The sequence below is a fragment of the Toxorhynchites rutilus genome, chromosome 2 (assembly GCF_029784135.1).
Source record: "Toxorhynchites rutilus septentrionalis strain SRP chromosome 2, ASM2978413v1, whole genome shotgun sequence".
NCBI classification, from domain to species: domain Eukaryota; kingdom Metazoa; phylum Arthropoda; class Insecta; order Diptera; family Culicidae; genus Toxorhynchites; species Toxorhynchites rutilus.
In genome coordinates, this window is record NC_073745.1 from 30,902,775 (window position 1) to 30,928,994 (window position 26,220).

General features: G+C 40.0%; 1 protein-coding gene and 1 pseudogene across 3 annotated transcripts in view; one reads left to right on the plus strand and one right to left on the minus strand.

Annotated features, from left to right (window-relative positions):
- LOC129764998 (insulin-like receptor) overlaps positions 1–26,220 on the minus strand; it is a 551,253-nt gene that overhangs the window by 418,134 nt on the left and 106,899 nt on the right. The gene's annotated exons all lie outside the window — the stretch shown is intronic.
- Positions 23,313–23,497, plus strand: LOC129772403 (U4 spliceosomal RNA; annotated as a pseudogene).

A 26,220-nucleotide genomic window follows, 5' to 3' on the forward strand; every position in this document is an offset into this window, starting at 1 on the left:
TCATCATGTTTTCCGTTTGTATTTTTTAACTTACTTAATTATTTAACAAAACGTAAATGATAACTATATGCTTGAGGGGATCAAATGAGAATACCTACAGGTTTTACCACAAATAGCTATTGGGTGGTCTTTTTTACAGCAAATACATGTCGATCATTGATTTGTTCCCCCTCCACCACTATCACATTACTAATAAACAAAACACAACACTATGGTAACCGCTTCAAACTAAGGTTGACAATGGATAGAAACAACAACAATGTGTGCGTGTGATGGAAAAGCATAAAAGCACGTTCGATCAAATTGAATGAAAACCGACGCGGTGTTTCATTTCATTGGGCCTTCATCTTTTCTTCGCAACATCGACTCTCCGAAGTGATTTTGCTCTCGGCCTCAATATATAAGCAAAATCGCTGTGTGTGATTGATTGATTGATTTTTTCTATTATAGAGACTTTAAAAGTTCAAAAGTTCATTGGCATCAATCCTTGGAAAATGTCATTTAGAAGCCAGCCAATGGAGGGTCGTAGGATTGAACCCACGATCACTCGTTTAATAAGCGGACGCGCAAACATTTGGCTTTAATTGCTTTGACAAAGGCTGTTGGAAGCGAGATTGAGAATAGGAAAAGAAGCAAATGTAATTTTTCAGTCTCACGATACAATAAATGGAAAATGGGCGAAGTTTGCAATATTTTGCAATATTTTCCTTGTGCTCTGTGTCTGTGGATAGGCACTGCATTTGCATTTTGAGTGTATATAAACAGCATGTCTCGCCGCTCCGTCAGTTGCTCGGTCTGGGCGGCAAGGGTAGGAAAACACATAAATGGTCAAAAAATGTATGAGGAATTAGAAGCTTTCAGTTCAACGCCATTCTAATTCTTGAAATAATTTAAATTTTCTATTTTGCAATAATTGAGCCATTTTTGACATAATCCTGCGTAAAAAAAAGTAGTTTTTTCTGGTGTGGAATGCTACTGCAGTTCTCAAATCCTGAATCCTAATTAAGATTACAGATTCATAATTCGTCATACGGACTTTAGATATAAATATAACAAATTATTTCAAACAATAGAGTGTGAAAAGTAAAGATCGTAAATTAACAAGCAGAAAACACTTTCCGCATCGAAAAATCAATCCATAAATCCGAAAAAAAAACAAAAAAAAAAAAATAAATGAATGAACCAAAAACTCAATCAATAAATCTGAAAAAACAAAAAAAAAGTAATAAATGAATGAATGAATGAAAAATCAGGATTTAGGAGCAGTCTAATAAAATGAATCGAGAGCACTACAATACACATATATACAATACACAAAAAAAAAACAAATGGAATGAAGTCCCGATCTCGGTGGATGACCCGAAATTGCTGCAGAAAACGATTTGTTTTGGATAATGGAAGCTACTTCCCATTATCAAAGATCAACAACATCATGAAAATGACTTATATGACTCTGATGAAAGTTCTACAACGTTTTAAGAGTTCTAACATGATTTTAGGCAAGTAATGTGATACTTTCGGTCACCATATAAGAGAGAGAGATTTCCAAACCTTAGTTCAAGCCAAGCGTTTTGACCATTTATCGAAAGATAAACCAAAGCTATTATTATTCAAAGAGAAGAACAAATACTTTCTGGGCAGAGAAAGCTTCATCGCATTATGTCGAAAACACGATCCTTCTTGAAAAGTCGAAAAATCCCGCACGTACAAAAAAATGCAATCCAACAAATTTGGCTCAATGTCATGAAGATTTTTCACAATCTATTCAAGATTCAAGGGTTCGCTCACGAAATTGTTATGCTGAATTGTTCGCCCATCTACCCGCACCGCCAATAAGGAGCACTACCAGTGCGAATCAGTAGCACGTAATTCGGTTGCTCTATATCAAACGGACACTGTGGATAGTGGAAATGTTGCAATTTAAGCTCCGCCCGATGAAAAATTGCACATGTGATCAGAGCGTAACAGCAGAATATATGCAATTTCTTTTAACCAATTTTGCTTCTGTCAGCGAGCGATGAACATCACTTTGGAAGGTTGATAGAGTTTTCTCGCAAATTAAAAATCACAGGTGTGTCACTCTGTTCGTCTACTTTATCGTTAGATTGTTTGTGGGAAATAATCCAAGATCCTCACGGTAGCGATCACTTACCAATCCTTGTTTCTATTGCCAATGAGATGTGTCCACAGGAATTGGTCGAAGTTGTATACGATCTTACCAATAATATTGACTGGGAGAAATTTGCTAGTATTATATCAGAGAGCATCAATTCGACTCCTGAACTTCCACCTCTCGAAGAATATGATTTCATTGCTAGTTTGATTCACCACACTGCCATTGAAGCTCAAACGAAACGTTTCCCTGGTGCAAAACTTCGCCGACGCCCTGGTGCTCCTTGGTGGGACAAAGAGTGCTCGGATGCTTATTTCAATAAATCCTCTGCTTTAAAAAATTTTCGCAAAAATGGCTCAATGGAAAATTTTGATAATTATGAACTTTTGGAGACCAAATTCAAAAATCTTATTGGAGCGAAAAAACGCAGTTACTGGCGACGATATGTCAATGGTTTGTCATGGGCAATATCTATGAGTACCCTGTGGAACACAGCCAGGTGTTTGCGGAACAAAAACCATACAAACGAAAAAAAGAGTATTCCGACCGATGGATGGATTTTTCCAAAAAAGTATGTCCAGATTTTGTCCCTGCAGAAGACATATCTCGTAATAGATCGTCTTCCAATAGTAATAACGAGACATTGTTTTCTATGACTGAATTTCTCACTTGCACTTCTTTCGTGCAATAATTCAGCTCCTGGTTCCGATGGAATCAAATTTAATCTTTTGAAGAACCTTCCAAACGTCACTAAGAAACGTTTATTAGGGTTATTTAATATAATAAGTTTATTGAGCAAAATATTGTCCCTATCGAGTGGAGACAAGTGAGAGTAACAGCTATTCAAAAACCGAATAAGCCAGATTCCCACCATAACTCATACAGACCAATAGCCATGCTATCTTGCATCCGTAAGTTATTGGAAAAAATGATACTCCGACGTTTAGACGAATGGGTTGAAGAGAATAACTTTTTATCAGATACGCAGTTCGGTTTCCGCAAGGGCAAAGGGACAAATGATTGTCTCGCGTTACTTGCTTCCGAAATTCAGACGACCTTCGGTAATAAAAACCGATGGCTTCTGTTTTCTTAGACATTAAAGGGACGTTTGACTCAGTATCTATAAGAATTTTATCAGATAAACTTCATAGCCATGGATTTTCACCAATTTTAAACAACTTTTTGTCTAATCTGTTGAGCTTGAGCTTGGGTAGACTGTACAATTCGTAGTTGCTCTCCGTGATTGACCTGAACCAACCAAATTGCACAAAGAACGCACAGAATGACGCTTGGGACTAGCAAATCATTCTCGTTGTGCAATTATCGGTGATTCGAGCTTTAAATGGTCAATAACGACGCCGGCCACGTCCTTACAGTCACCAGGGGAAGGGAAGGAATGTTAGTATGATATTCGCCGCCCGAAGGCCAGAAGGGTCGCCTCTATAGCGTGGTTCCCTAGCGAATATCATGGGAGGGATAATTGTTAGTGGGAAGAGGTATGAATCAGGATTCACTGAGGTAAGTGATGTGATTTTGTAAACACGGGCTGTCGAGCGCTCGACGGAACGAAAATTACATTTTCATGTGTTACAACACGCTGCATATATTATATTAAGGTATTCTAATAAGGAAACCCTGTAAAATTAGTTGAACTGTCTATATATTATAATGTTTATCGTACTTACTTAAATGTGGGGAACCTGAGAAGGTAACCGAGAGAAATTATCTAAACCCAATCGAACCGGCGGTATGTTCCGTTATTTATCACGCAAACTCTGTTTCAAGCTTGAATCGCGACGGCGGAGAGTTTTGTTTGGGAAACCTAAGAAGGTAACCAATAGAACTCCTCCAAAATCAATCGGAATATCCATTTCTCATGCTGATATGGGGATACAAGGGGCTATCGATGTTATACCATTGTAACATTGTATTTCCGTATTATCTCCATTTAGCTCCCCCGGCGGATCATACATACACTCACCGGGAGCCCCACGTAAGGTCAGCTTCAGCCATGTGTCCGTAGCAGTAGCATAGAATCCGCGAGCTCGACAAACAACACGCTCGATGATCAACGAAATATGATTACCCAGCGTATCGTTAATCGAGCCCGCGAACTCCACATCACCGACAAACATACAACCAAAACCAAACTAACGTCAAGAACCCAGCGGGTACATATGCAATCCGCAAAAAAAATTATAAAAATAAAAACAATACAAAAACAGGAAGTGGGTTATATCTATGGTATAACCGCAAGGGTGACGTAGGACTATCGTTGATTTAGAGATCATTTGTTTGAAGTTGAATCTAAATCCATCCTGAATGAATGCATAAATAAATATTTGGGTGACTTCAAAAACGAGAGTGTTACTTTGAAGACTCAAGGTTTTATGCATCCAATATTGGATACAAAAAACCTTGTTCTGAAGAATAATCTTCAGAAGCTTTCCTGTTAACTGCACTTGATTGACAAATCACAAAACCAAATGTATGTGGTCGCAGTATTATATGGATAGAAAACATTAAAATAAACTCGCTTGAATGTAATTTTCAATTCCAAGGGGAACTGGCAGATTATTTTTCAGCAACGATCATTTCTTTCCAGGTTTCCTCTCGATAACCAGCAAACGAAAAGAGTTGCGCGCGTGTATGTGTGTGTGTGTGGTGGCTGCTTCTATGTCTTCCCGAGGAACCGTATTTCGATGCTGATACTCCTTGGTCACCTTCTCTTCTCCTTCTGATCGATCGGCTTTTCTGCGCTCCCTCACAGTTAAAACAAACTGATTGTATTTCAGGTCAGGTCAAGCCAGGTAATAAATACCTCGATCCCTCGCCGTTCAGCTCGTTCAGTAACGATGTTGTCTTGTCGATGTCCTCAGGCGTCGTGCACAAATTACGTAACGCAAAAATCCGGATTTTGAACCTCCCCCCCCCCTTTCGTAACGCAATTTCCTATCTCTAATAAACAGAAAGTAACGCAACATCTAACCCCTCCCCCCTTATCGCGTTACGTAATTTGTGCACGACGCCTCACGAAAAATGAATGGGTTTCACCACCAGAATATCATTTCAGTATGCTTTTCGTGCGTGATTGAATCGAGAGAAGGTGTGGTTTACGATGGCAATTTGGAAGGCAAACTAGAGGAGAATGAACTCTCTGAGTATGAAAATTTCGGCGACTGAGCAATAATCGATTGAAAATTATATAATTTTGGCGATACGAAACATTTTCCGTTTTTCATGTTATGCATCCAATATTGAATACGAACATATTCTACTGATGGGAAAGAATAATCTTCAGAAGCTTTCCAGCTAATTACACTTGATTGAAAAATTACGAAATCAAATGTATTTGGTCGCTGTGTTCGCCATATAATTAGAAAACATTAAAATAAACTCTTTCGCATGGATGTATTCTTCAATTCCCAGGGAACTGGCAGATTATTTTTCAGCAACGATTAGATCTTTCCGGAATTTTCTCGATGCTGTATGGCATCTAAACGAAAATTCTCGTTTCAGTTTGGCCTGCAAATAACTTTTCTAAACTCTAATCCATCAAATTTGGAGCCCTGAAAAGGGCTGTTGATTATATGCTAAGCTAATATAGCACGCTCTCCTCGGATACGATGGGCCAGCTGGATGTCCTTGGGCATGATGTGACGCGTTTTGCATGGATAGCACACAAATTGGTATCTTCGAATAAGCCTCCTGCAGCGTCATAGCCGCGGAACTTTGGAAGCGCAAGTCGGTTTTGAAGTCCTGAGCAATTCCACGATCCAAATGCTGCAAAGGTAGCTGCGGATCAGCAATTCGGTCGACTTCTGATAGCGATGAATTTCACGCAAAGTTTCCGGTCGATAGCGATGTGGCTTCTTCACCTATCCTGCTACTGGTGCGCTTATCCGAGCTGACTTCGTGTGCCTTACCACCGAATGACTAACGAGCTCGAGTCCTCACGGTGCGAGAGTAGAGTAAGAAATGAACGAAAGCAAAGGAAGCGTCATTTTATAACCTGTTTTCGAAGCTATCATTAAGCTATTGAAACAATTTTCCGACTCAATAAATAGCAATCATATAACTCTTGGACATTTTATCTTTTGTATGAAATGATTATCACTCTTCCGTTGATCCGAAGCAGAATGAATCACGCTTAAAGAAGGAATGGATTTTTTCTTGAAACTTACTCAGCAAAAATAATGCCCTTTCCCAACACTTACAAACGACAAACGGTAAACAGTTTCATCAAAGTGATTTCTTCGATATGGGGATATATTCACTACATCATGTCATGTATTTCATATTCTTCATTATGAAATCCATATCCATGGCACCTATCGGTATCGAATTATCATCGACACCACGATTTTCGCTAAATGCTCCTTTCAGTTCGGCCTGTAAAAAACTTTTCTGAACTCTAATCCATCAAATTTGGAGCCCTGAAAAGGACTGTTGATTATATGCTAAGCTAATATAGCACGCTCTCCTCGGATACGATGGGCCAGCTGGATGTCCTTGGGCATGATGTGACGCGTTTTGCATGGATAGCACACAAATTGGTATCTTCGAATAAGCCTCCTGCAGCGTCATAACCGCGGAACTTTGGAAGCGCAAGTCGGTTTTGAAGTCCTGAGCAATTCCACGAACCAAATGCTGCAAAGGTAACTTGCGGATCAGCAATTTGGTCGACTTCTGATAGCGACGAATTTCATGCGAAGTTCCCGGTCGATAGCGATGTGGCTTCTTCACGCTTCCTGCGGCTGGTGCGCTTATCCGAGCTGCTTTCGTGGTGCCTTACCACCGAAGGACTAACGAGCTGTCTGCTTAGTCCCGTTGAAACGAGTCCTCAAGGGTGCGAGAGTAGAGTAAGAAATGAACGAAAGCAAGGGAAGTGTCATTTTATAAAACATAAAAGAATCGAATGTAAACCCCACCCTCTTTATTATATAAGCTTACTGTATACTCACGAATATAATAAGGGTGGGATTTAGATTCTATACTTTTATGGTTTATAAAATGACGCTTCCTTTGCTTTCGTTCATTTCTTACTCTACTCTCGCACCGTGAGGACTCGAGCTCGTTAGTCATTCGGTGGTAAGGCACACGAAGTCAGCTCGGATAAGCGCACCAGTAGCAGGATAGGTGAAGAAGCCACATCGCTATCGACCGGAAACTTTGCGTGAAATTCATCGCTATCAGAAGTCGACCGAATTGCTGATCCGCAGCTACCTTTGCAGCATTTGGATCGTGGAATTGCTCAGGACTTCAAAACCGACTTGCGCTTCCAAAGTTCCGCGGCTATGACGCTGCAGGAGGCTTATTCGAAGATACCAATTTGTGTGCTATCCATGCAAAACGCGTCACATCATGCCCAAGGACATCCAGCTGGCCCATCGTATCCGAGGAGAGGGTGCTATATTAGCTTAGCATATAATCAACGGCCCTTTTCAGGGCTCCAAATTTGATGGATTAGAGTACAGAAAAGCTTTTACAGGCCGAACTGAAAGGAGCATTTAGCGAAAATCGTGGTTTCGATAATAATTCGTTACCGATAGGTGCCATGGATAGGGATTTCTTAATGAAGAATATGAAATACATGACATGATGTAGTGAATATATCCGAAGAAATCACTTTGGTGAAACTGCATTATAAAATTATTTGTGTACGAATGCCGCAATCGATAGTCGACTCTAATTTGCGCTGGGTAATTTCCTCGGAGGACTCGATTCCTCCTTTGAACATTAATAATCTCTTTCTGGCAAAACGATGTGATATGAATCACATTATTTGAATGATAGAATGAAGAAGTTTTCTGCCAATTTCCTTCAACCTCCAAACGTATCTTTCTCCCGTTTGTCGTTTTCGCGTTCGCTAATCCTTTCTCACAACACCCATTTCTCGTTTGAGAAATTGTTGAGTAAACATTGTTTGCCAGTGCACGTAGAGCGGGAATTCCTAAAGATTCATTGCACCTCTAATAAATTGCCGAAAGACGTGGTCTTACGTTGATCGCACTTGATTGAAAAAATCCAAAACGAAATGTATTTGGTCGCAGCATTATATGAGTAGAAAGCAAATAATCGCTCGAAAATGACTTGATTTTCGCGATGTGAAACATTTTCCGTTTTTCATGTTATGCATCCAATATTGGATACGAAAATTTCCACTGATGGGGAAAAAAATATTCAGAAGCTTTCCTGTTAATTGCGATTGATTGAAAAATAACAAAACCAAATGTATTTGGTTGCAGTGTTATATGGATAGAAAACATTAAAATAAATTATTTCGCATGAATGTATTTTTCAATTCCCAGGAGAACTGGCAGATTATTTTTCAGCAACGATGATAGCAACGAGAATTCCGCGCGTGTATGTGTGTGTGTGTGTGTGGCGGCTGCTCCGATGTTTCAAGCGGAACCGTGGCATCACTCTCCTCCTGATGGATTCCCTTTTGGTCTTAGGTGCACAAACAGGCTCTTGGTGACACCGTTCATCAGCGTTTTCATGATAAACGAAATTAGCTTCACAACAACAGCGACAACATGCTCCAATCGCTGTTCAATCATAACTGAGTGGGTTTACGAGCGGCGCTCGCTTATATACCGATTGGTGATTTCAATAGCCTGTTTTGAAAGCAATTTTAAGACTATTGAAACAAGTTTTTGGATGAAAAAGTAACAAGTATATGACGCGTAGACATTTTATCTTTCAAATGAAGTGTTTATCATACCATTTCGTTCAGTTGTTTAAGAGCTATTAACGCTCAAAATCTCGGTCTCCAGCGTAACGCTTTCGTTTTCGAAACTTTGGTTTTACACCCCGGTATAGAAATGAAAGACGTAGTCCTACGTCAAAACACAACAATATAAAATCAACAACCGCATCCACCCCCACAACAGCATTAAACTACACATTCAGATATAATAGATAAATGAAAAAATACTACTTCACCTATTACATCGTAGCACTGCTCTCTCGGGTGATAATAATGAGAACTATCCGCGTTGACGGCATTGAGTTTCGTATTATGAAATGGGGGAGTAGGTATGACAATATGGGTTTCCAGAAGACACACACTTTAAAATAAAAATTGTGAATGAAAATTATTTTTCTCGAATCAAATTAATACTCTATGTAAATGAAAATCACTTTTGCTTGTAAGTAGTGAAAAAATATCATACAAAAATTGTGTCTAAAGGTAATTTTATATTATAATGATAAATTTTAGTGAGGACATCGGAAAGTTCATAGAAAATAGTTCAAATTAGGGTCAGAACAACGTACTTCTAGTGGGTAAATAACACCAAGAAAAAAATTTCATACAAATTTTAGCAATTTAAAACTGCCTTAGGGCCGACTAATCTGATAGAGAATAGTTGGCGTCATACAAACTAATGTCGTATCCAGATGTCGACACCATTACGCTGTCAACGCGTATAGAAATACCAGAGTAGCATAAACCAGCATTCATATATTTTTAGGACCTCCCCTCAGAAGTATGTATGTAAATAAATAAAAAAAAAATAAACTCAGCTGAAATCACTGTCTGCTCTCAGCCATGCCGATGATTATTCCGGTTGTGATACATTCACTATGTCACATCAACTTCGAGTTTGTTATAGAAAATATAGGCACTAACGCTTATATTCAGGCATGTCTGAATCTAGCAGACGAAAACAACCAAACCGCAATATGGCGGCATACACGCGGCAAAAGGAAACACTGCACACCAAACGAAACACGCGACGATTCATAGCACGACGAAAACGATGAAGTGTTCACCACCACATATGAAGTGTTAAAATGGCTTCGACCAATACTTCATCTCGCCATTCATGTTAATTTCCATGATTTGTAGGAAATTCAAAAAATTCACTGCTTTCCATTTACACGAAAGTAAAGCACGCACTTTTTCGCTTTTTAAATATAATCAACACAGAGCACAAACGCGTACATTCCGTTTAGTACGTTTTTAAATATCACTGCTCAATACTGTGATTCAAAGTTGTAGACAATTTTCGATTTCCGGTGATACGTTCACTGCGGTATTCACAAAAAACAATCACTTCGCGCTATCCCATTTCAATATACAGAAAAACAAAATCTTCTACCAATACACAAAGCCGAAGTTCAACGCACATATTAGGCGATATCCCGCAGCGCAGAAATTTCGCACATACTCGGGGGAGAGAAAAACACGCGGCACGAACCGAAACCAAACGAGTCTCACTAAAAATGTTACGGTGAGATAATTAAACTACGCAAATCATAGAACTTCGTTCGCACTCCCGGCAATAGTATCGCTACTCTTATCTCTCCGTTTTCACCATGAACACGCGTTGGGGAGGAACACACACGTCACGGATCCGAGCACCAAAATAAAAATAAACGTATGCACCAATCCATTTCAGAAAGGCCACAAATACACTTTGTCCTCACTTTATGAACAACAATTCGTTTTGCAGCCCGAAACACTCACTATACGCTCTTACACGACAAATATGTGATAAAAAAAGTCGGGTGGGTAATGTCGGGGACATAACCGGAGTGACGTAGGACTATACAAAGGGGACAGCTTTTGTTAAATATATATTTTAAATATATTGTTTTATTTCCTTCTCCTACGTGAATACCTACCTATCTACCTGAAAAATGGATTAGTTTACTGTTTACTCTTTATAAATATGTTGATGGTTCTGAAAAGAACCTTTGGTGTTGTGTTTTTGTTATCACTCGATATTCCCATCTTGTTCGGTTAAACCTTCCTGTTTAGCTATTGCGTTTGCCACTCGCCACAGCTTTCACAGTTGGAAAATTTATTCCCATCCAGCTTGTGACATATTGTTCAGTAAATTACATTTAATGCGACGTGCCGGAGAAACACTTTGCCACTCACTGAAACTAATTGTTGCCTTGATGAGCGCCGAACCGAAGCTGCTCTGTTCTTGATGCGGGTTTTCTGATTGTCGTGAGCAGCTTTGCAAGCCAACTCGAGCACTCCGACGACCGAAACTCTATAATCGCTGTTAGGTATACTGGTGCTCCGGCACCAATCCGTTCGGCCTAGTTACCCTTGCGGAGCAATCAGTGAATGCGAACAACAGGGAACTGGAGACCTGCACGGTTCGAGTGAGACTTTGCCTTTCCTTAACTTGTCCTCCTTTGTTACGTCCACGATGCCGATGCCGTACAACCACACGGGTTTACGGTTTGAAAGAAAATAAGATATTTTTTTGGGGTCCGCGTGTTTTATACTCTAGCGGTACACACTCACAGGATAGAGACAAATCGGCAGACTCAGCCAGAGGGGCGAGTCCAACGAGACGAACGAATAAGCGTTAAAAGGGAGCGATTGCAAAAAAATACATTTATTACGATTTGTTCGCTCGTTGGATTCACATGCAGGCTAAAAAGGGTCCTTTTCAGGATCACAAAATTATCTTCAATCTAAAGAGTTTATTGTTTTGTTATCACTCGATATCCCCATCTTGTTCGGCTAAACCTTCCTGTTAAGCGATTTGTTGCCACTCGCCACAGCTTTCACAGTTGGAAAATTTCTTCCCATCCAGCTTTGTGACATGTTGTACAGTAAATTACATTCAATGCGACGTGCCGAAGCGCCACTCAGTGTCGCATTGGAGGCGATTTTAACCTGTAATTGAACATTTGCGATGACAGTGGTACAGTGTCGACTTTCAATGTGGGGTCATAATTTGGACCCCGAACTCTATGTTTACAAAAATGTCCAACTAAATATGTCGCATTACATGTCCGTCCAATTAGCTAAATGTCGAACTAATTGTAAATTAATGTACTTTCAATCTGGAAACAATTTAAGAATTGGTGAAAATTGAATAATCAGGAAAGTCCCCAACTATCAATAAACTCAGAACAACTGCCAAATTCACATACTCGTCAGATCCTGGCAAACAAATTAAGAAAAAATCAATTTGTGTTTTATTATTATTTTGGATAATGTTTTAGAAAGCATTGAACTGTATTTCCAAAACTCTTTTTTGGAAGGTTTAATGGCCCTGAAAAGCGCCTTGTTTTATGGAATGGTTCCAATTTAGAAAACTTTGTACTCGTGGTTTTGAAAAAAAACCATTTCGAACGCCCTCGATGCCGCCTTGTTCTGGATTTGCCACCAAAGCAGTTTGTATAAAGAACAAACTTTTTTCTTCTGCTACCTGATGCCGTTTTGCGATTGCGTTTGCCACTCGCCACTCGCTGCAACTGCCTGTTGTCTTGATGTCCACCGAACCGAATGTGTTCTGTTCCGAATGCGGGTTTTCTTATCGTCGCGAGCAGCTTTACCAGCTAACTCGATCACTTCGGCGGCCGAAACTATATAACGCCGACTAGGTGGACTGGTGCACTGGTACTAACGCGCTCGGCCTAGCTACCCTTGCGGGGAACTCCAGATCAACACGGTTCGAGCGGGATTTTGCCTTTCCCTTCACTTTTCCTCCTTTACCATGTCCAGACATGGGTGCTTGGGTTGGTTTGTTGATGTGTTGTGATGCGAACCGATGTGGTGTACGGTTTGAATTAGAGATGTGCCATCCGCTCATGAGCTGTTCCGAAGAATCGACTCTTTGAAGTGAGTTGACGCGGAACAGCTCGCAAAAAAAATCAAACAGCTCTTCAGCTCACTTTGATGATGATGAAGGAGAGAAAAGAGCTGTAGAATTGAAGAGAGTGTGTGAGCTGTAAGATTCAAATGAACTGACCGTCTCTCGCTCTTCGTGTTAAGACATCAGTTTAGTTTCATTTGTCACTCGTCTTTTCAACTGTTATATTCGCGTTGACGGCATTGAGCTTTGTTTACCAGTTTAGGGGGCGCCAAAAATAATAATTGGCTCTCAGGCAGAATGAACACGTTTTTAAAATTCAAATTATTAATGAAAATTAACTTCTGTGTATCAAATGAGTATTCTATTTCAATGAAAAACACTTTGTTTGCAGGCGGTGCAAAAATCTCATAAGATTTTTTTTTTTTTTGAAGAAAACTTTCTATTGTAATGTAAAGCCTCAGTAAAAATGTCGGAAATGTTGTACTCGCCGAGTCTGTTGTAAATAATAGTCTGGAATACGTGTTTCAAGTAATTAATAATATGGTGTGAAAAATTTCATTTGAATTTTAACATTTTCAAACTGGCTTCGTGGCTATCGAGTTTGGGACCCAAATTGAAAGTCGGCACTGACAACTGAGCTGAAGAGCTGTTCATAAAGAACAGCTCATTTAGATGAGCTGATATAATCAGAGCTGTTCATCATGATGAGCTGATTTGCACACCTCTAGTTTGAATGAGAATGATCGTTGCGGCAGCGGAGCGGGGATTTTTAAGCTGACTGGCTGGCTCGAGAATTACGCATGTGTGAGACTGCGACCAATGTTTCGTTCATTTTTTTCTTTTTCCTTTCCAATCGTGCTTCATTCTATTTCGCTGCTGCTCTGGTTGCCCGTTTTGGTCGGTACGATTTGAGGAGCACAAAATGGACCAATCAAAAATGGGCACATAGTGCATTTTGACAATGCTTGATATTTCACAATTATTCAATTATTTATCTCAAGAAAAATGAAATGTTATTCGTTATGATAGATGCGTAGATATATTTCCTATCAATTGATGCAAAAACCTTTGCGATCTATTGAGAAATGCTCGAGTAATAAGCGTTCCAAATCTTGCATTTTTTCCTACTTGTTCAGTGCCTAGATTTCCATTTCACCCCCTATATCTTCCGGTTAGACGTAGTCCTACGTAAAAAAAAACCATTTCGAACGCCCTCGATGCCGCCTTGTTCTGGATTTGCCACCAAAGCAGATTGTAAAAAGAACAAACTTTTTTCTTCTGCTACCTGCTGCCGTTTTGCGATTGCGTTTGCCACTCGCCACTCGCTGCAACTGCCTGTTGTTATCTTGATGTGTTCTGTTCTGAATGCGGTTTTTCTAATCGTCGCGAGCAGCTTTACCAGCCAACTCGATCACTTCGGCGGCCGAAACTATATAACGCCGGCTAGGTGGACTGGTGCACTGGTACTAACGCGCTCGGCCTAGCTACCCTTGCGGGGAACTCCACATCAACACGGTTCGAGCGGGATTTTGCCTTTCCCTTCACTTTTCCTCCTTTACCATGTCCAGACATGGGTGCTTGGGTTGGTTTGTTGATGTGTTGTGATGCGAACCGATGTGGTGTACGGTTTGAATGAGAATGATCGTTACGGCAGCGGAGCGGGGATTTTTAAGCTGACTGGCTGGCTCGAGAATTACGCATGTGTGAGACCAATGTTTCGTTCATCTTTTTCTTTTTCCTTTCCAATCGTGCTTCATTCTATTTCGCTGCTGCTCTGGTTGCCCGTTTTGGTCGGTACGATTTGAGGAGCACAAAATGGACCAATCAAAAATGGGCACATAGGGCATTTTGACAATGCTTGATATTTCACAATTATTCAATTATTTATCTCAAGAAAAATGAAATGTTATTCGTTATGATAGATGCGTAGATATATTTCCTATCAATTGATGCAAAAACCTTTGCGATCTATTGAGAAATGCTCGAGTTATAAGCGTTCCAAATCTTGCATTTTTTCCTACTTGTTCAGTGCCTAGATTTCCATTTCACCCCCTATATCTTCCGGTTAGACGTAGTCCTACGTCAAAACGAACATGTCGTTACACGAAACGAGCGAGCAACGGACGCGTCCACACTAACACATTCTGTAATAAAAACTTGCAACTTCTCTATCGAACAAATCACAGTGGATGGAAATTTACAAAAATTATCCAGATAATCGAAACGAATTCCACTGAATTCCGATATATTAAGGCAGATAGCACATTTACACATGAAATTAGGACGAAACTCGAAATAAAAACCGGCACTTGCAACGAGAAAAGACAGAGCACGAACGAGCACGTCTAACTCGCACCGACGCTCAACTCGAACCATTTCCTCCATACAACTTTATGTTTAATTTGTTATCCGAAAAGCACATGTACTTTTCTCATGGAAATTGTGCCGTTTCCAGGACTAGCTACATAGGTCTCCCTCAAGGTTTTTGCTTAAGTCCTCTTCTGTATGATTTCTATATTAATGATATAGATGATCATCTTGCAGATAGATGTACTTTGAGGCAACTGGCAGATGATAGTGTTGTATCCATATCAGGTACTAGAACTATTGATTCGCAAAGACCGCTGCAAATTTCCTTAAATAATTTATCTACATGGGCTGTGAAGCTAGGTATTGAATTCTCAACTGAGAAAACAGAAATGGTTGTATTTTCTAGGAAGCACCAACCTCCCGAACTTCAGCTTCAATTGTTCAACAAAACCATCGTTCAATCCACGAGTTTCAAATATCTTGGAGTTTGGTTTGATTCTAAATGTACATGGGGAAAACGTATTGCGTATCTGAATAAAAAATGTCAACAGAGAACAAATTTTCTCCGGACAGTTACTGGAACGTGGTGGGGTGCTCATCCAGAAGACCTAATACGGCTGTAAGAAACTACAATACTATCAGTCATGGAGTATGGTTCGTTTTGTTTCCGTTCTGCTGCTAAAACCCACATCATTAAACTGGAGAGGATACAGTACCGTTGCTTACGTTTAGCCTTAGGGTGCATGCAATCAACACACAACATGAGCCTTGAAGTCTTGGCAGGTGTTTTACCATTGCAGGTTCGGTTTTGGGAACTGTCCTATCGCTTCTTAATCCGAAGCGAAATCATGAACCCATCAGTAATTGAGAATTGTAAGAAGCTTCACGAATTGAACCAACGGTCGAGATCCATGGATCTGTACTCTCATTACATTTCTCAAGAAATAAAACCTTCAGCAGACATCTTCAATAATGTTAGCTTTCCGAATTTTTGCAGATCTTCCGTTGATTTCGATCTTTCTATGAAAGACGAAACTCGAGACATTTCAGATCATCTTCGATCATCGTTAATCCCTAATATTTTCGCTTCAAAATATAATCATCTCAATTCTTCAAGTATGTTTTTCAGTGATGGTTCAAGAATCAACGGATCCACTGGTTTTGGTATCTTTAATGAACATTACACTAGCTTTCATAAACTTGAAGACCCTTGTTCAATGTATGTTGCCGAACTGGCTGCAATATATCATGCAATTAAGACCATTGAGTCCTTACCACCTGATCACTATTTTATTTTCTCGGATAGTCTTAGCAGTATACAAACCATTCAATCCTTGAAACAACAGATGAAAGCATCACATTTTCTTATCGAAATTAGGAAAGCATTCAATTTTCTTGTTGATAAAAGTATTCGAATCACTTTCATTTGGATTCCTTCCCATTGCTCCTGGTAATGAGAAAGCGGATACACAATGGAACAGAGATGAGCTTGGGAGATGGCTATACTCTATTATCCCCAAAGTTTCAACGAAGACCTGGTTTAAAGGGTTAGATCTTGACAGAAATTTTATTAGAACTATGTCCAGATTGATGTCCAATCATTCCGCACTAAATGCGCATCTCTTCCGCATAGGGGTTGCTACTAACAATTTATGCAATTGTGGTCAAGGATATCATGACATCGAGCACGTTGTCTGGTCATGTAATGAATTTTGCAATGAAATAATTAAACTGGTTGCCGATTTAGATGTTATTATTTAGGTATCATTTCCTACTCCCACTGTCCATTCACCCTTCCTTTCCTTTTACACAAGCAGAACTTAGTACCCGTTGAGATAAGATCATTACAGGAGCTATGAACATAACAAGGAGGCACTCACTACCAAAGGATACCGTTGCTACACCAACTGGCGATGTAGTTGTTACGACCCACCACAGGCACTGTTTCAGACAAGGATAATACCGACGAGGCAACGAAGGAATAAATTATATTTTTTTATATTGCACTGTAGTTGCACTGTAGCTTTAGCTAATTAGACTTAAGTTAATAATTATGTAGTTATAATATATTTAAATAGTTTTAAAATGTATTGCTTGATGGTGGCTGTTTATCCACTTGAGCCTAATTAAATCAATAAAGGAAAAAAAATCACAGGTGGAACTCGATGAAATGATACAGAGAGTCGAAAAAAACAGAGCAATTTCAAAAATATAGATGCATTCTAAAATAATGCATTTGCATTCTAAAATGGTGGTAGATAAGCGGATTGAATAAAATAATCTCGCGGTACTATGTTGAAAATGCAGACCTCTACAGCTTAGAGGCGAATGAACTGCAAAGTTTAAAGCCTCTTAAAAACAAAGAAGATAAGATAAGACCTCTACATTTTTTTGAGTACACCAGATTTTCTTTTTGCACATGGAATACGCACATTGCATACATCCCGGACAATAAAATATTAAAATACGTGTTATTTGGAGTCACCTTGCAAAAAATCCATCCATAAAGAGAATTGGATGTGATCCGAACCATGAATTTTCTTTTTAAAGTCATCACCCGTTTAATATGTCTGTGATCGTCGGTTTGTTGTTTCCTTCCAATATTTTCAGGAATTCTCATTGATTTTGGATTCGACTCATTTCATTGCTATGAGTTTCATTGGCTTAAATCTGATCTGCTAGTTTTTTTTTGCGTTTCAAATTCATGTTAATATCATTACGTTATCATTATTCTTGATAATTCTGGATTCTAGTGGAAACACATACCCGGTTTTTTGTTCTACAGTATCCACCAACGCATCCATCTAACATCGTTCTCATTATGAACAGGAGCAGACTACTTATGGTGGCATAGAGATGTATCACAGTTTGGGTGTGGTCCCGTCAGGGAGTGTCATTTGTGTGGTTCTTCATGGTTGTGAATTATTGTCGTGATGAACATTTCATCGGAAAGCTCCTCTCAACTACTGTTCGGACTTGCAAAGTGCATGCATTTATTCTCCTAAAGTAACACTGAATTAGTTATGCAAACACAACCGGAAGAAAAACTCAATTTTATTTTTACAAAACCAAAACTCGAATTCGCAAATATAAGCACCATTGACCTGCACTTTTTATCCTGAATCATTCAATTGCATCCCAAAAAAGGCAAACGTTGAAAACATGGGAAATGTTCCCGATCAATCGACTCTGCAATCATCGTCAAAACATTGTTCCGATGCAAAATGTACAATATATTTGCACCAGTTATCACATCATGACGGTGGAAAATGCTGCGGAAAAGTATGAGAGCGTCCAATTGGCGTCGAGACGCTATTAGCAGTACTAACATAACCGGAAAGCGGCCGAACCGTAGTGAGGCAACAAAACTAAACGAAGAAAAAAGCCTGTAAAACTGTGGCGATTCCGTACTGCCAGATTGAATCATTGGCGAATTGAACCTAAAATTTCTCCGTACAGCTGCCAGCATCAGCAAAAGTCAAAGACGAATTTGCTAACGCTGACTAATCTGGAACACAGAGACAACCATTACCTAATCCACCCTACGCGCGATCTGCCTCTCGTCAAAGTTGGCGTTTGTACTATACACATTTTACTCACTATGTTTCCCTTTTCCCCGTCTCTCACAATCTGTCACACGCTGTCGCTCTCATTTCGGCACCGTGAGTACTACGACCATAAATTCGCTCTTCCACACGCGAAAGCATATATTCTCATTGAGAAACCCCCGCGCTCCATTCGTCTCTTACCGTGCAAAAATCCACAACCGCAGAGGAATCGCGAGTGCAAAAACTGCACACTTTTACAAAAACAAACCACAAACACTCACACACACCCATACCCACACGCATCGCACACAGCCAGCCAACTGCATTCGTTGTGTTGTGTTGGTATTGGTACGGTACGCGCGCGCCGCCGAGTTCATTGAACCTCTTTCTCGTGGGGAGGCATCGCCGGTCGGTCGGTCGGTCGGTCGGCCCCGAGTGGACGACGGCGCGTTTCGCTCTTGCTTTTCCGTCGCACAACACATCGCTTCTTCTTCCGGTCGGTGCACACACCACCGCAAGCGTGGAGTGAGGAGTTTTATTCATTGCGGATCGCCACCGGAGAATGAAAAGGACTCGCATCTTGTTTCACCTCTCTCCCCTCGGCGGCCGTCGTTGCATCCTTCGGGCTGGAAATTTCCCATACCTTCGCGTCGAGATGAGATGAGACGAGGCGAAACGAGATGAGAGCATCCAGAATGGTGTTCTTTTACGACAACCGAGAAGACGAAATGCGCCTGACTGCGCTGCTGCATTTCTGGGTGTGTGCTTTTGCTTTGCTAAACCAGAGCACATCAGCGCTTCCCCCCGTCGCAAAACACAAAAACCGTTGCCGCTGCAACGCTCCGACCGCTCCTCAGCCTCCTGTGTCAGGCAGTCTGTCTGATTGCTCTGGGATGCAGTTTTTTGACGTAGAACTACGTCTTTCATTAAGGGTGCCAAATCAGAAAACAGGTAACGTTTTTATGAAATAAAGTTAACGTTAATAACTGTTTTTGCCGCGAACGGATTTTGGCGATTCACATACTAAACGAATCGGAAATTCCGTAAGATTTGTTTAATATGCTATACATTAGAATCCCCTGGTTTGTAAATGGTTAAAATTCATGAAAACTTGAGGCGTTTCCATTTTCCCATACATTTGTTCTGTCCATTTGAGTGCTTTCCCGAACAGACCTGTCAATAACGAGCAACTTATCGACGACCAACGGAGGGGAAATCATAGGATTCAAAGTTCCCATGAACAAAGAAAAAGTAGAAGAATGAAGGGGAATACTTGCCTAGAGTATAAACAGTGGATCTCGATGAGGCAAACTCTCATTCGGCATCAGACTGTTGAGCAATCCAGTTCACTTTGCTTTCGCTGCGCTTCGATCTTAGATTGGACCCCACTAGTGGTAATCCAACTTTGATATCGTCGTTTCTGTTCGTTTTACGCGTTATTCGTATCGTGTGTTTTTCTTTCCGCGTCATAAAATGGACGCTTCGCGTAGTGTATGACGAGCAAGAAGAAGAGGAAGGCAGGCTCGAGCCCTGCAAAAAACGAACGCATTGCTAGGGGCAATAATATTTCGAGGCAAGCGTCATCCAATGATGCACGCGATATTGGTGCAGTGAAAAGCGCTCGCACTGAACCGAGCCTTCGCGAGTGTGACACCGCATCGCACAACAGTAGGCGAAGTAGGCGATTTCGGCGCGTGGGTCGAAAATGTAAACGCCGTTATCCAGGCAGCAACAAAAAACAAGTTCCCCCCCCTGGTGGTGAAGGCGGTCGCTCTTGACAAACTCATCAGCGAATTCGCATCGATGGGTGTTACAGCAGAATACAAGCTGTGTGGCATAATTCAGTCTTTCTCCAAGCAGTTAACATTGTTTGTTTTCCGTAATCATAAGGTTGTGCGTCAAAAAAATATTTGGGGATTTCAAGCATCTTGAATGTCTTACTGGAATGTTATAAGTTGTTTGGGTTCCGGTGCCAGTTGCAAAAGTGCCTTCAGCTAGGATTGCATTAGCGCTGTGAAGCATTGCTACTGTTTTCGAGGTTGTTATTAACAAAAAGAGTTTATTTCGCTTGTTTAGTCACCGAGAAAGTAAATGTCGTTCTGGAATATTGTATGTGGTTTCGCTTGCCAGTAGCAAAACTTCCTCCACTAAGGGTGATAGCTGCGCTCGCTCTCGAGCATGAGAAAGAAATACAACTTTTTTCGAGGCCAGTAATATTAACAGAAGCGTTTCTTTTGAGAATAGCGCAAAATGATGAGAAGTGTTTTATATTCCTAGTAGTTTCAAGCCACCAATGTATGCTCTGTATTCGAGGTAAATTTTCATTGCATTGACATGAAATAAATTGCGACTTACGATCAGCTAGTGTATTGTTTTGCGAGGGCAAGAATGAATCATCAATCAATTATCGTCAACAAATTCTACAATGAAAAAACAATTTCAGAGATTATTCTTCTAAGCAGTTGTTTCTAAAATTTCACAGCATTATAGAATAATATCCGAAGGTATGAATAAGCGACTTATATAGAATAACAGCGTAGTTCTACGTCAACAATGCGGTCGTATCTTGGACACAACCTCCTATAATTTTTTTGTTTGTTTCGTTATTCTCATGTTCCTCGTTCACGATGCTGCGCTGAAGTATCCCCGGATTCTGGGGAAGAGTGTGCATTCTTTTCAGGATTGCTTGGGGAAGTTAACATAGGGTCCTTGGGCGAAAATTCCGAAGTAGCAGTCCCCACGTTAGGAGGAGAGGAAACGTCTGCTCATTTGCTGCACTTCAGTATCGCGCCCATTCATTAGAATGACAAGGGTTTGTATTTTAATTTGCTAGTATTTTTTAAGGAGTACTGCTACAAGAGTTATGAAAGAATATGCACTCACACCACGTGTTACATGTCGAAAAATGGAAAAAATTTCTGACTGTTTTTTTTAGTTTTTATTCGACCCAGTTACTAACAAATCGATCTACTGTTTGATAAAATTTCGAAATAAACCAAATAAACGTGCATCTCAAAGCTAGTAGATGAATTGGCTTTTTTGGCTTATTAACCCCGCCCTACCGGAGCGACAAGTCCCCTAGGTTCCCTCTAAAAACGGGGTTTTCAGATATTTTTTTTCATGGCAGAGCACTTTTTATAGCAAAATTATTTGACGAAGCACCTGCATTTTTTTTCCTCAAAAAACCAAATCCTATTTGCATTGAAATTACACAACTGAGCAAACCTCTTTCACGGTTGCACGTCGCAGTTACACGACATCTGACCCGGAAGAAACAAGATAAATCGCTATACTGCCCATGTTTGTATAGGAGACGTAAACGACAAAATGAACAAAATTAACTTTTTCGCTGTTTCACATTCTACACAATGTAATACGTTTGCTCAACATGCAAACAATTTTTTTTTGTTTGAAAACGTTTGAGCAATTTTGAAAAAACCTTTCCGAAAAATCATTGATTGTCCGCATAACAGACGTAGTTCCATACAGCTTTCACACACCGTTCGAAAATCAACAATTGTCAGTATTATGTGCTATAAGCTAAATCTACATTCGAATCACATTCTTTGTAGAGTCCAAACATGTCTGTCACGGTAGTGTCTTATTACTTAGTGTTTCTTAATCGATGAATATGAGAAACCATTGAAACGCTGCTCATATAATTACTATTTTCTGTACACGATGAACAAAGAGAAGTAATTGTGTTTTGATGTAGGACCACGTCTTTCATTTCTATACCGGGGTGTAAAATCAAAGTTTCGAAAATGAAAGCGTTACGCCGGAGACCGAGATTTTGAGCGTTAATAGCTCCTAAACAACTGAACGAAATGGTATGATAAACACATTCGAAAGATAAAATGTCTACGCGTTATATACTTGTTACTTTTCCATCCAAAAACATGTTTCAATAGCCTTAAAGTTGCTTTCAAAACAGGCTATTGAAATCACCAATCGGTATATAAGCGAGCGCCGCTCGGAAATCCGCACAGCTTATTTCAAACAATACCATTAAAATGGTGAACAGCTGCCAAATTAAAAATAAGGAACTTTTGTTCAACAGTATGATTTTAAATCCAAAAGCTGAACCAAAGATGTAAAGCCCAGACTGTGTCACTTGAACTGTAAAATATCTATTCAAATAGCAAAACATCTGAATAAAAATACATTTAAGTTGTAAAAAAAAGAAAGAAATCCGCTCAGTTATAATTGAACAGCGATTGAGGTACTATCGCAGGAATGAATGGATGTTTCCCTAACACAGACATCAAAACTATAGAGCCACGGGAAACTGAGATTGCAAAGTAGATGCAAGCAGCGGATACTTTCGTACTCGTTTGCGCTTTTGCAAATCGGAATGTTTCCCTAACACAGACCATGGAGCCTGGGGAAATTGACATTGCAAATGAGATGCAAGCTGCGAGTATTTTTGTACTCGCTTGCGTTTTTGCAAACCGGAATGTGTTTTCCCAACACAGATTCCGAAACCAATAAGTTGGGAAAATCTGCATTCCAGATCTCGGCAGTACTTTTTATACCCCCATGCATGTTTACACTCCGCAATGCGTTTTGCTAACACGGTCTACAATGCCCCTTCATGTCGCCAGCTCACTAAACTTCTACGCATACCGTTTGATGATTAGGCAAAATGTTGATAACTATTTGCTGTGATAACCACTACCATAATGCATGAATTGACCTAAATAGGGGTTTTGTTTGCAATTGAAATTGTTTCATTCATTCACTAGTTTAATCAATCATTTAATCAATAGCTCTGCGCAGCGACAATATCGTACCCAATGAGGAACATTCAAAGTGCGATTATTGCTAATTGAAAAAAACACAAATGATTACTAAGCCAACGGCAGTCCTTCTTCAACCTTGCGGTTATATCATATGTATAACCCATCCATAGTTTTTTAATGTTGTTTTAAATGTCTGCATTTGAATCTTCAAGTAGATAATTAAACAATCAGATCAGTAGTAAAATTAAAATAATATTGGTTCTTAGCATTATAACTCCTCGGATCCAACATTGAATTATTCCCCATACATATGGTTTTAAGTGCCAATAAAAATAATTATCTCGATTTTTCACTCGGAAATTGCTGCGAAATGTTCATTTGCACGATAATATACACAGACACAGTCTGGGCTTTACATCTTTGGTTCAGCTTTTGGATTTAAAATCATACTGTTGAGAAAAAGTTCCTTATTTTTAATTTGGCAGTTGTTCACCATTTTAATGGTATTGTTTGAAATAAGCTGTGCGGATTCCCGAGCGGCGCTCGCTTTTATACCGATTGGTGATTTCAATAGCCTGTTTTGAAAGCAACTTTAAGGCTATTGAAACAAGTTTTTGGATGGAAAAGTAACAAGTATATAACGCGTAGACATTTTATCTTCCAAATGTGTTTATCATACCATTTCGTTCAGTTGTTTAGGAGCTATTAACGCTCAAAATCTCGGTCTCCGGCGTAACGCTTTCATTTTCGAAACTTTGATTTTACACCCAGGTATAGAAATGAAAGACGTGGTCCTACATCAAAACACAATTACTTCTCTTTGTTCATCGTGTACAGAAAATAGTAATTATATGAGCAGCGTTTCAATGGTTTCTCATATTCATCGATTAAGAAACACTAAGTAATAAGACACTACCGTGACAGACATGTTTGGACTCTACAAAGAATGTGATTCGAATGTAGATTTAGCTTATAGCACATAATACTGACAATTGTTGATTTTCGAACGGTGTGTGAAAGCTGTATGGAACTACGTCTGTTATGCGGACAATCAATGATTTTTCGGAAAGGTTTTTTCAAAATTGCTCAAACGTTTTCAAACAAAAAAAAATTGTTTGCATGTTGAGCAAACGTATTACATTGTGTAGAATGTGAAACAGCGAAAAAGTTAATTTTGTTCATTTTGTCGTTTACGTCTCCTATACAAACATGGGCAGTATAGCGATTTATCTTGTTTCTTCCGGGTCAGATGTCGTGTAACTGCAACGTGCAACCGTGATAGAGGTTTGCCCAGTTGTGTAATTTCAATGCAAATAGGATTTGGTCTTTTGAGGAAAAAAAATGCAGGTGCTTCGTCAAATAATTTTGCTATAAAAAGTGCTCTGCCATGAAAAAAAATATCTGAAAACCCCGTTTTTAGAGGGAACCTAGGGGACTTGTCGCTCCGGTAGGGCGGGGTTAATAAGCCAAAAAAGCCAATTCATCTACTAGCTTTGAGATGCACGTTTATTTGGTTTATTTCGAAATTTTATCAAACAGTAGATCGATTTGTTAGTAACTGGGTCGAATTAAAACCAAAAAAAAAAACAGTCAGAAATTTTTTCCATTTTTCGACATGTAACACGTGGTGTGAGTGCATATTCTTTCATAACTCTTGTAGCAGTACTCCTTAAAAAATACTAGCAAATTAAAATACAAACCAAATGCAAATCAATAATTTCGCAACAAGTTCCGAGTGAAAAGTCGAGATAATTATTTTTATTGGCACTCAAAACCATATGACCCATTCCATGAGGTTATGCACCAATGAACCAAATTCAAAATTTAGTTTCAAGAAAAAAATGAACACGTAATTTGAATAAGCACTAGTTATATCATACATTTCTCGAAACGAATTTGATTTTTATACGCCAACCTTTGAGAGAGGCCAGTTTAAAAAACTACATAATTACATTTAAAATATTTTAGGTTTTCACTATTTTTATGTTTCTTGAGATATCTCTGCACTTGCTTAAGCAAAATTCAATATCTAAAGGGTGTGTCACATCAAATTGCATCACGGAAAAAACGCTGTAGAAATTCGCCCAGTAGACCGATCCTTTTGAAAATTTTAGACAGTAAAATAAAAACTGTTAAACAACTTTTGGCATTTTCTTTTTATTCATACTTCGAGCCCAAGCCCGTATGCTCGCACCTTCCTCTTTACCCCGTCCATAAGGTTCTGTACAACGTCAGGTTGTAGTTTTTTTTGAACAGAAATCCATTTTCTCTTGAAGTCCGCCTCCGATTTGACAACTTTTGGGTTCTTCCGGAGGGCCTGCTTCATAATCGCCCAATATTTCTCTATTGGGCGAAGCTCCGGCGCGTTGGGCGGGTTCATTTCCTTTGGCACGAAGGTGACCCCGTTGGCTTCGTACCACTCCAACACGTCCTTTGAATAGTGACACCAAGCGAGATCCGGCCAGAAGATGGTCGGGCCCTCGTGCTGCTTCAATAGTGGTAGTAAGCGCTTCTGTAGGCACTCCTTAAGGTAAACCTGCCCGGTTACCGTGCCGGTCATCACGAAGGGGGTGCTCCGCTTTCCGCAAGAGCAGATCGCTTGCCACACCATGTACTTGGATAGTTTCTGCTTGCGAATCTCCTCCGGAACGCTGAATTTGTCCTCTGCGGAGAAGAACAACAGGCCCGGCAGCTGACGAAAGTCCGCTTTGACGTAGGTTTCGTCGTCCATTACCAGGCAATGCGGCATCGTCAGCATTTCGGTGTACAGCTTCCGGGCTCGCGTCTTCCCCACCATGTTTTGCCTTTCGTCGCGGTTAGGAGCCTTCTGAACCTTGCATGTGCGCAGGCCCTCCCGCTGCTTGGTCCGCTGGACGAATGAACTTGACAAATTCAGCTTATTGGCGACATCCCGGACCGAACTTCTCGGATCA